This window comes from Nicotiana sylvestris, chromosome 10 (genome assembly GCF_000393655.2).
Source record: "Nicotiana sylvestris chromosome 10, ASM39365v2, whole genome shotgun sequence".
Taxonomy (NCBI): Eukaryota; Viridiplantae; Streptophyta; class Magnoliopsida; order Solanales; family Solanaceae; genus Nicotiana; species Nicotiana sylvestris.
This window is the reverse complement of record NC_091066.1, coordinates 159,520,587-159,529,452: the sequence shown is the minus strand read 5'-3', so window position 1 is coordinate 159,529,452 and position 8,866 is coordinate 159,520,587. Positions and strand designations below refer to the sequence as shown.

Sequence of the window (8,866 nt, the reverse complement as noted above, 5' to 3'; positions counted from 1 at the left end):
CAGAGGTCAGTGTGGGTGGAGGTGCAGAGGGCCTTTTGCTATACCTCTGGCAATATCCCCACGCTGAAGTCTACGACAAAGTTGGCAAGTACCTGCGACTTAATGGCGGTTCTTGGGTGGTAGGATATGTCATGCTCGCTGAGCTCTATGGAGAATGCTTCTCAGGGGGGAGGTTATTATTACTTTTATGGAATGACACTGAAAATATTCCGTGAAGCTATGACCAGTTCCAGAGCCAGTTTCTCGAGGTGTGGATACCGTGTTTTGGCATCTATTAAAGTTATGCTGATATAGTAAAGAGGAGATTGAGTACCTTTATTTTTGCGGACCAAAACTGTGCTGACAGCAACTTCGGACACTGCCAGATACACCAGCAAACACTCGCCTGGGTTTGCTTTGACGAGTAATGGCGGCGAAGATAAATATGATTTTAGTTTCCTCGGGGCCTCGATGCATTCCCCGTTCCATTATAACCCATGATATTTCCTCAATACGCTGAAGAACTTGTGGAATCTGTCGGAGGACCGTGAGATGAATCATGATACGATGGCTATTCGCCCCGTCAATTTCTGTACATACTTCTTGCTGTTCAGAACCTTAGGTATCGCATCTATGTCCTCAATCTGATCCGGATTGACCTCGATACCTCGTTGTGATACAAGGAAAACTAGGAATTTTCCCGAGGCCACGTCGAAGGCGCATTTTTCTGAGTTCAATTTCATCTCGTACTGCCTCAGTATCCTGAAGGCTTCTTTCAAATGATCGATATGGTCCTCCTTTTTTGCCGACTTTACTAGCATGTCATCGATGTAAACCTCCATTGTCTTGTCAAGATGTTCCTTCAACATCTTGGTGACCAACCTTTGGTACGTTGCTCCCGCGTTTTTGAGTCCGAAGGGCATCACTTTATAGCAGTACGTCCCTTGGTGGGTGATGAAAGTCGTCTTCTCTTAATCCTCTTCGGCCATCATAATCTGGTTGTAGCCGGAGTAGGCATCCAAGAAACTTAGTAGTTCGTGCCTTGCGGTTGCGTCGATCAGCTGGTCGATACGGGGCAATGGGAACGAGTCTTTTGGGCATGCCTTGTTCAGGTCGGTGAAATCCACGCACATTCTCCATTTCCCGTTTTTCTTTTTAACCACGTCGACATTAGCGACCCATTGCGAGTATTTCGATTATCTAATGGAACCGTTGGCTAGTAACTTGTCCACTTCTTCACTGACTGCCTCGTTGATTGAACGTTGAATTTCCTTCTTATCTACCGTACATGCGGATATAGTGAGTCGACGTTCAGCTTATGAGTGGTGATGTCTTTTGGGATTCACAACATATCTAAATGTGAGAAGGTAAATAAATCTGCATGGTTAGTTAAGAATTCGTGGTACTTACTTGGGTCGGAGAGATTGTGCCCGATGTAGGCTTTCTTTGAATGGTCAGTGTCGCCAATTGGACCAGTTCAAGGTTCTCAACTGTTGCTTTGCAAGCTTCTACGACATGTGGGTCCCTGATGTCTTCTGCCATCGGGTTAATTCTAGTTCCCGACATGGCTGGTTGCTATGCTTCCGCACTTACTCCCTTTAGTTGTTTGGTATTTGTACAGTCTTGGGCGATCCGGTAACATTCCTGAGTGGTACGTGGCTCGCCTCGAATGCTGAATATTCCCCATGGGGTGGGAAATTTGATTACCTGGTAGAAGCTCGAGGGAACGGCTCGCATGGCGTATATCCAAGGACGCCTTATAATGGCGTTATAAGCCGTTTCCTGATTCATGGCGTGGAATATGGTTTCCAACGTGACTTCCCCTGCTAAGACTGGCAATGATATCTCTCTTGAGGTCCGCTCTACTGCATTGTTAAAACCTGTTAGTGTTATGCAACGCGGTATTATCTTATCTTTGGGCCTCATTTGCATGAGGACTCTTGGATGGATAATACAAGCGCCGCTCTCGTCGTCTACCATGATTCTCTTTACAACAGTATCAGCGATACGTAAAGTTATAACTAAAGCATCGTAATGAGGTAAAGACAAACCGTCAGTATAAAACTTATCGAAGGTGATACTATCTTCGAAGTCATCAAACCATTTGTGAGCGATCGTGCGCTTCAACTTGTGTGTGGTGGTGAACTTTACATGGTTGATTGCTGAGTCATCGCCGCCACCGACGATCATCTATATGGTACATGCTGGAGAAGGTGGTTTTGATGGTCCTTGAGATTGGTCGCGTCCTCTGGCGAAATTGGCCTTTCCCTTATTGCTAAGCAGCTCCTTCAGGTATCCTTGGTTCAGCATTCTGACTACCTCCTATCGTAGACCTATGTAATCTTCGGTCTTGTGTTCTCTTTCTTGATGGAATTCGCATAGGACGTTCGACCTTCTTGCACTAGGATCTGATTTCATTTTATGCGGCCACTGCACCTTTGTGCCCAGCTTCTCCAGTGCGTACACTATTTCTGAAGGGGACACACAAAAGTTATTAGCAGATAATAATGGGGGCATACCTATTTCACTTCAAAGTGGGGCGACATGTCGCTGCACATCGTCTGGGTGCCTCGGAGGAGGTGGATTGGGAGTTCTGACGTAGGGCTGATGCCTTTCTTTATTGAAGCGTGGGGGTTGTTCCCGTCGCTCGTTGTTGCATCGATCCCTCCTTATCTCTGACTGTACTGACGTTAGTCGTTGGGTTGGACCGTTAAGATCGTCTTCGTCTGCTCTTACTTCGACGCAGTAGGCATTGTGGATCTCTTCCCATGTGGTGGGGGGATACTTCATGAGTCGGCTGAGCAGCTTCTTGGTTGCTTTTGACCCGTCCCTATTCAGCCCGTTCTGGAAAGCTGCGAATGCCATTCCTTTTGATATGTTTAGCAAGCCCATTCTTACCCTGTAGAATCGGTCCAGGAAGTCCCTGAGTCCTTCACCCGTTGTTTACTTGATGGCAAAGATGTCGTTGACCCTAGCTTCGGCCTTCTTTGCTCCTGCATGAGCGATGGCGAATTTGTCTGCCATCTCTTCGAACGTTGATATTGATCTAGCTGGTAGTTGAGAGGACCACGTTAACGCCCCTCCTGTCAAAGTTTCACTGAACTTTTTCAGCAGCACGGACGACACTTGTTCTTTTGATAGGTCATTGCCTTTTACGGCGGTCACAAAATGGATCAGAAGATCTTCGGGATCCGTAGTCCCGTCATATATTCTCAAGTATGGTGGCATCTTGAAGGTTTTTGGGATTGGGTGAGGGGCAGCTTCCTCACTATACTGTTGTTCGACGAACCTTCCCACGTCGCGTTTCGGCAGTAGCTTAGGGACACCAGGAATTTTGTCTACCCTTTCCTGGTTCTCTTTCGTTTGATCACGAAGCACTTTGTTCTCATTCTCCATTTCTTCCATTTTCTTAAGGATGGTTGCGAGTGCATCATCGCTGGTGTTGGTATCGATGTGAGCGTTGTTTGTTCGTACAACACTGGGCTCGCCGGTGGTGGCAGCGATATCTGCCGTTGACGAATCTCTGATATTTCCATGAGGTGGTTTTTCGAGCATGCTACTTAGAGTGTTTGTCAACCATTCCTCTAGTAGCTTTTTGACTACTGGGGGTGTTTCCTTGGCTGCAGATGTCAAATCTTCGAGTGAATAGGGTGATACCTCCCCTCTGATACATTACTGGGTGTTGTATTCGTGGTATTTTCTCTACCGGCTTCGTTGAGGGGGCCTATGAGGTTGGTTGCGACATCTGCTATCATCTTCAGCCTTGATTCTTTCTCTGCCATTTGTTAGTCTCTATGGAGTCTGAAGGACAGTGATTGTTGTTTTTGGTATCCTAGGCGTGAACTATGATTTCGAATATCGAAATCCCCACAGACGGCGCCAAATTATTTGACTCAAAAGTTATCAAACACCTTCCGAGCAAATCAATCGAAAGAAAAGAAGGGGTAAATCGTAATCGAAGATAATAAGACTCTAGGATATATTTAATGCCCTATTTATAATAGTCACATTATATGTGTGTGAGAGAGAGAATGTTAGAGAGATGAGAGAGAGAAAGAGAGTTTGCAATAATCTGTCCCCCTTTTTACAATACTTGGATCCCCTTTATATAGTAGAGGATCCTTCTTGAAATATTAAAGAATAGAAATTAAATACACGCTATAGAGGGACCGACGAGACTATGGAGTCGTTCCTCCCACTACCCTTGAGTCGTGCTTCTACCTTCGCTTGTACACGTTCGGCGGTTGGTCACGCTGATCTAGGGACGTGGTTGATCAAATTCGACCCGATACAATATCTTTAAGGACAGTATCCTTATAACACGCCTCAAGCTACATCTTATTCTCCCTACTCCAATATTTTTACAATATGTACACCCCTGCGAACAAGGTTACCTAACCTCCAAGAATTGTACTGCATGCATTAATACTTGTAATTTGTAAGCCATGGAATCATGTCTATTTATGTTACACTTTTGACTTATTATATAAACTTATTAGTAAAAATTAGTATCTTATATCTGTCCCTGATTCTAATAACGCCAATCTTAAGTAAATCAGGTTTGCTTTTGCGGGGTGATAAAAAATAGATTGTAAATTTGAACCTCTTTTCGCAATATCTTTTGACATATCAAAACCACTCGATTAAATAATAGTAATCAAGTTGTATCTTACGGTATTACAAATTTTTAAAATAGATCTCAATTAGACCAATGTGAATTGAGTGATAATTCAATGTTAAAACTTCAACCTTGCATTTTAGCTAGAGACGCCAAATGTGCCCCTCCGAAGAAATATAATAACAATAAAACACAACGAAAAAATATATTCATAAAACACACTTAAGATCTAAAATAGCAAATAAATAAGATTTCTAGTAATGCAAATTTTTAGAGGTGTTCACGGTTTGACGGAAAACCGATCCAAACAAAAAATCGAACCAAACCGATTAAGTAAACCGATATTTTTTTTTTTAATTTGGATTGGTTTTGGTTTTAAATTTTAAAAACCGATAATATTTGGTTTGGTTTTGGTTCTATTTTAAAAAACCGAAAAATAAACTGAACCAAACCGATTAATTATATACAAAATTTAATACTTATTTATATACAATATAATATCTTTTTGTAAATAATTTTAATTGTTATTTTGAATTTTGGTTTATCCTGTTATATCTTAAAAGATTGCCTAAACCCAAAATAATAGGATTCAACCAATTGTTTTTTCATTAATAGACTCTAATTCTCTAACCCTCCGCACATACTTTTGCCTAACAGAAGAGTTAAAAAAAACCATCACAAGAATAAAGAAAGCACATTTAAATTGCAAGACAACAATGGCTAAAGCTTGAGAAAGCAAACTTTTTGTTTGTTTTTTGTTCATTCTTTTCATATAAACAGGTAAATAAATTTTCAGTTCTGAAAGAAATATATAAAAAGTATAAATTTAGCAAATTATTTTCAGATTATTGTCTAGCGTTGTTTTACTATTATCGACTTATCATTAGCTTACTAAGAACCGAAAAACCGAACCAAACCGAATCAAACCAACAACAATCAAATCGATGGTTTATATTTAATTTGGTTTGGTTTTGATTTTTAAATTTTAAAAACTGATTAAATTGGTTTGGTTTTGATTTTAAAATTTTAAAAACTGATTAAATTGGTTTGGTTTTGATTTTAATCAAAAACCAACCAAATCGAACCGTAAACACCCCTACAAATTTTTATTGCCATTTATTTCTTCAAGTAAACATCATCGAATTGAACACAATATTCATCTACCAATAAGGACCTCTATAACAACAACGACACTTAGTACTCAACGAGTATTGTCTTGAGTTAATTACTACAAATGCATGTCTGTTTTACACATATTGGAGATCCAACGTTACATTTCATAAAACGTCCACAATCAAAGGTACCCACACACATGACCGTTCCTGGCGGCGGATCTGAAAATTAGAAAACTCGTTAGCACCTTGCAAACATATATATAACAAGTCAGAGAATATGAGAAAGGATGCATGTGAGAGAAGGAAGGAGAGACCTTTACATACGCACTTCCCACCGATACAACCTACAAAGTTAGGATAACAAGGCAGAAAACGACAATCTCTTATAGTCTGACATGATGTCTCACATGTCACCCCATCTGAAAAATACAAAATTGTTAGTCACTATATAAATTACGAATATGTGACAAGTAAAATATGCTGCTTCATGCTAAAATTAAACAACCATATATTTATCATGATGTGAGTTTATAAGTGATTGAAAATGATTGAGACAATGATAAACTTACCTCTTGAAACAATCAATAAGGTGACTACCATAAAAAGAGTCAGCAAAGTCTTGGCCATCTTGTGTAGAAGAATATTTTTTTTTAATTTACTTATAATACTTATGATCACCATATTATATAGTAGTAATATTTGGTTCATTAAGATTCAAGAACCTGCTAATTTTTGTTTGAAGATAAAGTTGTCATAATGCTATTTCCAATTAGAAAATATTCTTACTTTCAATTCTTGAAATTTGATTAGCTGGTCAAAGAAATTCTTTGGTCTATGGAAGGTTAGTGAAAGAAATTACAATTTTACCATATATCAAAGATTTTATGCATCTTCTCATGAATCTCCTGAGATTAAATTATTTAATTTGATTTGAAAAGTATTTAAATTTGACTAATCAGTAATTTTGCTTAGTACCATGGTTAATTAATTAATAATTACTTTTACTTCCATTTAACTTCTAATATTAAATAAGTTAATTTGATTTGAAAAGTATTTTCACTAAGCTAAGCCCCTCTCCAAACCCTACATCTCCAAAGAGCAAGAATGTTAGCATTTCCATTTTATGATACTACTTAATAAACATGGCATTTCACTATATCAACTATTTATCTGTTTATAAATTAAGCCAACACTCCAACACCTTACACTCTGTTTGGATCCTTGTCACCCATCGTTTTATAATGTATCGTATTGTACTGTATCGTATTTTATCGTATCGTTTTTATGAATACAATATTTGGATAGATTGTATTGTATGCTGTTGTTAAATAACATTTTCTCGTTTGGTTTGACTGTATTGTGTTTTACTGTGACTGATAAGTTTACTAAAATACCCTTAATTGTTTTAAATATTTAATTATCAAGATTTACACATAAAATTATTTAAGAGAACACCTTTCTATATTTATTACCAATTATGTCTTATATATAAAATAAGTAATTAAATTCATGTAAATTCTATCGAAATTAGTGGAACAGGTTAAAAATATTAAAAATAATAAAAAGTAAACTATATTCATAATTAGATCATAATATTAATTTAAATTTTTTTAAGTATACTCCATGCAAAATTTAGACCAAAAATAATATTTCCAAAACTTAAGGATAAAAATTTAACAACGATGATAAAGAAACAAATGAAAGAATTGGCAGAATAAAGATCAATAATACTATCTTGCACACTTGAAAACAACCAATTTAATTGGAGATAAGGTAATTAGAATTGGAATTATAAATCAAAGTAAAAGAAAGAATGAAACAAAAGTAAGGGAAAATATATACCGAAAGAGTTTGTCACGACCCGAATTTCCCACCTTCGGGGGTCGTGATGGTGCCTACTAGTAGGAGATAGGCAAGCCAAACTTAATCACTTTTCATTAAGCACCTATTCCATTTTAATAATTAACAGCATTAAAATAAAGGCAACAGAATTAAATTCATAAGCGGAAGTCTTAAATTTCATATAACTGAATAAAACACGGAATTCCCAACATGAATCTCTACCCAAGAACTGGAGTCATATACTCACGAACATCTAAGAATACTAAATACAAGGTCTGAAAGAAACATCTCAGTTTTGTTTCGGATACAATGAGATAACAATCAAATATAAAGGATAGAGGAGATGCCGGGCTTGCGGATGCCTGCAAGGCTACCTCGGTGTCTTGCTAGACTGGAAACCTGCACCCACGCTACTGGAGCTGCTGACCAAAACCTGGGTCTGTACAAAAGAGAATAGAGTGTAGCATCAGCACAACCGACCCCATGTGCTGGTAAGTGCCTAGCTTAACCTCGGCGAAGTAGTAACCAGGCTAGGACCAGACTACCAGATAAACCTGTGCAGTTCAAATATATACATACAACGGAAAGAAATAAAGGAAATAAACAGTCAATAAACAGAAGGGGGAAACATGTTATGGGGAGGCAACATTTATAATTAAGAAACCAAATATAAAGATAGAAGCAGCCAAAGAATTTACAGCGAATCAAGTAAGGAATATTCCAAATAAAACACACTTGAATCAACAACTGTTGCGGCGTGCAACCCGATCTTCAAATCTCATTTTTGCGGCGTGCAACCCGACCCTCAAATATAATTTAGCATTGTTGCGGCGTGCAACCCGACCCTCAAATATCATTATTGTGCCGCGCAACCCGACCCATAAATATCATTGTTGCAGCGTGCAACCCGATCCATATAGATATTATTTATCATTATTGCGGCGTGCAACCCGATCCATATTATTCATCATTATTGCAGCGTGTAACCCGATCCATATCATTTATCATTGTTGCGGCGTGCAACCCGATCCACCAATATTATTCTCCCTCATCCAAACAACAGTCACAAATACGGGGCAAAAACAAACAATGAAAGAAACTTCCGGCAAGGGAATACAATAAAGCAGTTAAATCCCAACAAGGGAACAATATTAATAAACTCAATATCCCGGCAAGGGAGAAATTCAACAACCAGCAAAACGTCCCGACAAGGGAGTAACCATTAAACCATATCTTTCTTTCGTTTCTTACTTTATAATTCACCTTATCATTCGAGTCAATGCTCCAGAGAATCAGATAATCATATTGTCTT

The 8,866-nt window shown here is 38.4% G+C and overlaps 1 long non-coding RNA gene across 1 annotated transcript; it reads right to left on the bottom strand.

The window, feature by feature from the left end:
- Window positions 1–5,715: 5,715 nt before the first annotated feature.
- On the bottom strand, window positions 5,716–6,353 carry LOC104242906 (uncharacterized). Its single transcript, XR_011402860.1, has 3 exons — window positions 6,282–6,353; window positions 6,027–6,131; window positions 5,716–5,931 (listed from the first exon to the last, which is right to left on the bottom strand). It is a non-coding gene; the product is annotated as an uncharacterized lncRNA (long non-coding RNA).
- Window positions 6,354–8,866: the final 2,513 nt, after the last annotated feature.